We start from the raw sequence: 5000 nt of genomic DNA, 5'->3' as shown, positions 1-5000 counted from the left end.
GTGGTGGTGGTAGTAGCGGTTGGAAGGCGAGCGTGCGAGCAGGCGCGGTGTTGTGTGTTCCTCAGTGCAGGTATGTGCAGGTGTGTAGGACAGGTGTGTGGTGTGGGGAAGGGAAGGGTTGTGTTAGGTTAGGTGTGTGTGTGTTGTCCCCTCTAACTCTCAATATATGACTAGTACTTCTACCTCCTCCTCCTCCTCCTCCTCCTCCTCCTCCTCCTCCTTCTCCTCCTCCTCCTCCTCCTCCTCCTCCTCCTCCTCCTCCTCCTCCTCTCAGCGAACAATGAAAAAGATGTTGTTTTTGTTGTTGTTGTTGTTGTTGTTGTTGTTGTTGTTGTTGTTGTTCCCCGCGCCAGGCCCACTGTGCTGGCTCACCTCTGGTTTTCCTGCACACACACACACACACACACATACTATTATTAGTTATTATTATTATTATTATTATTATTATTATTTATTTTTTTATTATTTAATTATTATTATTATTTAGTAGCAGTAGTAGCAGTTGTAGAGAGAGAGAGAGAGAGAGAGAGAGAGAGAGAGAGAGAGAGAGAGAGGATCTTGATCTTGATCTTGATGGTACAGGTGGCACAGGATCACTCCTGAGCCAGGCCTTTGGATCGGCAACTCCTGTAGAAGGGGAAAAAAAAAAGAGAAACGAACAGCATCCTCTATCCTAATTGTTCATACACCTGGCACGCCACATTCTCTCCAGAAACTCTTTCACCGCCTCAATCATCCTTTCATTCGCCTCTCTACACAGTCCCAGCAACAACACCATCCATTCCTTTCCTGTGTTCTCCACTCTTTCATTCCTATCATGCCCTAACTCAGTCAGTATCACTTGCATCATCTCATTCCTGTCTCTGGCATACTTCACACACTCCAGCACCACATGTTCCACCGTCTCATCCTCTCCCATGTCACACATCTGGCACACTTTGCTGCAGGACTCAGACCACCTGTAACTCCTTGCATTCACATCCATACACTGTGCCCTCGCTCGGAAGAGAAGATCACCGCCCAGGCTTCCATCATACCACCTTTCATACCTCGGGGCCTCTTTCTCCTTGTACCATTCCAGGGTCTTCTTTCTTTCCATCTCATTCTTCCATTCATTCAGTCCCACACATTTCACTTCTTTGTCTATCTCATTCTTCCATTTTCTCACATCCCATTCGGCTCCCACTCTGCCTCCTCTTGTTACCACCCATTCACGCTCATTTTGATTCCTACCAGCCATTCTTATCGCCCACACAACTTGCAATCCATTCCTGTCTGTCATTCTCATGCATCTCTTCCTCCATTTGCTTCCACTTTCATTCCACAGGTACACCTTCCTTGCTATTCTTGCATCATCCATTCTCTCAAGCCTAATCTTGTACCAAAGTGTGGCTTTTGTCAGTCTTTCTCTGAAGGTGCTCCATCCCATGTCACCTCTCAAGGCTTCAACTGCTGTGCACCTCGGTGCACTCAGTGCCATCCTTGCTACTCTATTCTGGCCCACTTCTAACTTATCAATTTCACTTTCATTCCATGCAATCACATCCATACCATACATTATGCATGGCACAGCCACACTCTTCCACACTTCTCTCAACACATCATACTTACTTGCTCTCATCCTTGCCGCGCTTCCCAGTCGACCTGCCCACTGGTTTACCATACTTATCTTTTCATTCTTTGCCTTTGCCCACCCACTGGGACTCATCCACATCCCTAAGTACTTGTATTCTTGCACCTGTCTCAACTCATTCTCTCCAAGTCTCCATACCACATTACTTTCATCCTCTGACCTATTCACAATCATTACTTTGCTTTTCTCACTGCTAAACCTTACTCCAAAGTCTTTACCATAGCCATCCACTACATCCAACAAACTTTGAAGCTCATCTGCCGATTCACTCATAACAACTACGTCATCTGCATAAAGGAGCACACATACTTTATCATTCCCCACACTTACCCCCTACATTCATTCTTCTCATCCTGGCTGCTAGCTCCTCTGTATACAGGCTAAAAAGGGTTGGTGACAATATACAGCCCTGCCTAACTCCTCTCTCACTCTTCACCCAGTCTGTTTCTATGTCTCCTAGCCTGTATCTAGCTCTTGTGTCCACATACATACTTTGCACTACGTTAACTATCTTTGCACTCAATCCAATCTTTTCTAAGACTCTACCTAGCATTTCTCTGCTCACTCTATCATAAGCTTTCTCTATATCCAAAAAGCCTAGGCACAGTTTACCCCCATCCTTCTTTTTCTTCTCAATCATTTCATTCACCACAAACATATTGTCCTCGGCTCTCCTGTCCCTACGAAAACCATTCTGTTCTTCACCCAGCACTCCAGCTCTCTCAATCCATTTACACAGTCTCTCATTCAACACTGCACTGAAAACTTTACCTATTGTATTCACTAATGCAATTGGCCTGTAGTTCTTCAGCTCATTCTTACTCTTAAATCCTCCCTTATGCAACAGACACACTCGGCTCTCATTCCACTTTCTTGGCACTCTCTCTTCATCCCACACTCGGTTGAATAACTCAGTCATTCTGTCTATCACTACCTCCCCACCATTCTTGTAGAACTCATAGGGTATATCATCTGGACCTGCTGCCTTGCCATTCTTCTGCCTTCTCACACACCTCTCCACTTCATTCCTACTGATTCTTTCATCCAGTTCATCTGCATTCTTCCTTTCCTGTGTTACACATTCTTCTCTCACACTAAACATCTCACCTACCCCACCTACTTCTTCCCAGAACCCTTTGATTGCCTCCCTGATTCCATCCTTCTCTGTTATAACTACACCATACACTTTTAGACTCTCCACACCAACACTGCCTGACATATTCTCACCTCTCATGAACTTGTACCATTCACGGCCACCTTCCATACCTTTCTCCCTTAAAGATTGAATCACGCTCCTTTCACTCTTCACTTTAGCATTCATTATCATTCGTCTCGTCAACCGCTGCTGCTAGGGGAGAGGGAATCTTGATCTTGGTCTTGGTGAACGAGAGAGGGAGAGGGAAAGAGAGAGGGAGCGTTTATATATATAAAAAAAAAACAATATATATTTTTTTATTTTGCATTTTTATTTGTTTATTTTATTTTTTGTTTATTTGTTGAATTGTTTTGCATAATTAGAAAAAAATGCTTTTGTTGTTGTTGTTGTTGTTGTTGTTGTTATTATTATTATTATTATTATTATTATTATTATTATTATTATTATTATTATCATTGTTGTATTTGTTGTTGTTGTTGTTGTTGTTGTTGTTATCATTTTTATTATTAAAATGTAAAGAAATTTTTCTTCTTGTTCTTGTTTATTTTGTTGTTGTGTTTGTATTTAGTTTGTTTATCTGTTTATTTATTTATTTAATTATTGAGTTATTTGTTTGTGTATTTATTAATTGTTGTGATTCATCTCTTTGTTTATTTACGCACGTGGCAGAATAATGCTGCCTCGTTACTGGCTGCTGGTTGGCCAATCACGGCTCAGGAACCTTTCATTCAGCCAAAGTTCTTTTAAGATTAACAACGAGAATAATAATAATAATAATGATAATAATAATAATAATAATAATAATAATAATAATAATAATAATAATTTGAGTTGTATTAATTATATACTGATAAAAATGTTAAGAGTATTTTGTTTTAGTGTTTTACGGTTTAGCAGTGCTTGGGATGTCTGGATGTTTGGTAGAAATTGTTTGTTTTTCCTCCGTGTCTCCGTTTGTGTTTTACCTCCGTGTTTGCTATTGGGTGTGTAGGTGCGTCTGTGTTTCCTCCATGTTTCCTCCGTGTTTGACTATTGTGCCTCACTTGCTAGATAGTTAAAATGGTCGTTTGGAAGATAGTCTCAGTTGACATGCAGCGTGCACCGAAGGTTCTTGTGTGCACGTGGTGAGACAAGACCTGACGAGTGCACGAGTCAGTGGTGTGCACGTGGCTCACTACATCAGCGTACACACACACACACACACACACACACACACACACACACACACACACACACACACACACACACACACACACACACACACACACACACAGTCGCCGAGTAGTGAGTGAAGGCAGGCGTGGTGTGAACATACCTGAAGGAGATACAAACAAGTGGTTGTACTACAGCTTTTAATGAGGGAATCAGCCATGTGTGGTACAGAGAATACAGTGTTTGTGGTGAAGCTCCTCGCCACACTTGCACGTGGCGGGCGTTCCCCTTCCCTGGGGAATGCACGGCTCTCACCACCACCACCACCACCACCACCACCACCGCCACACTCACACCCGTGCATCCACTTACGAGAACGTGACAAACCTGCCACCACTTGTAGTAAACTTGTAACTCAACACAGAAATGAAGAAAGCATCAACCTGACCAAGTTGAGGTGAAGACTGCATGCAGCAGCAGCAGCAGCAGCAGCAGCAGCAGCAGCAGCAGCAGCCTTCACCCTCAGCTTGTGGTTGTAACTCAGCTTAGTTGTAACTTAACTTAGCCTAAAGACAAACAGCAGGTGCAACAAACATTAAGAATCACCGTGAGGTGAACCAAATCACTTGAATCCTCCGCTTGTACTAACTTAATTCTCAGCTTCAACTTTGCCACAAGACATACTGCAGGTGGGAAGTGACCCCAAGAACCGCCTCACACTTCAGAACAGAACACTACTCAGCCTTATCTTGCACTAACTCAGCCGTCACTTACACTTGGCCTAAACACACGCACCGCACGCAACACTGACAATCAGTCATCTTGCATCCTCGGCGCGCACTAACATAGTTTTGGCGCAACCGTTGCTGCAACACAAACTGCAGATGAACAATTAAGAATCATCAGGCACTAAAGAATAGAGTGTTGAGTCCCGGGCTTGTGGTGACTCACAACTTGTAAGTAAACTTTGCTAAAAGGTATATACTGCAGGTGGGAAGTGATAGCAGCAGTCACCGCAGACTTCACGACAGAACACTGAGCCTTGTCTTGTGGTGACTT

The 5000-nt window shown here is 43.2% G+C and overlaps 2 protein-coding genes across 12 annotated transcripts in view; one reads left to right on the top strand and one right to left on the bottom strand.

Annotated features, from left to right (window-relative positions):
* LOC135096592 (uncharacterized) overlaps positions 1-5000 on the top strand; it is an 88594-nt gene that overhangs the window by 10952 nt on the left and 72642 nt on the right. The window lies entirely within an intron of this gene.
* LOC135096588 (uncharacterized) overlaps positions 4128-5000 on the bottom strand; it is a 72614-nt gene continuing 71741 nt past the window's right edge. The window contains exon 10 of the mRNA XM_063998183.1: positions 4128-5000. This exon is cut by the window's right edge and continues 863 nt beyond it. The gene's annotated coding sequence lies outside the window, so the exon portion shown is untranslated.

This window comes from Scylla paramamosain, unplaced genomic scaffold, assembly GCF_035594125.1.
Source record: "Scylla paramamosain isolate STU-SP2022 unplaced genomic scaffold, ASM3559412v1 Contig5, whole genome shotgun sequence".
NCBI lineage: Eukaryota > Metazoa > Arthropoda > Malacostraca > Decapoda > Portunidae > Scylla > Scylla paramamosain.
This window is presented reverse-complemented; position numbering and strand designations above follow the sequence as displayed.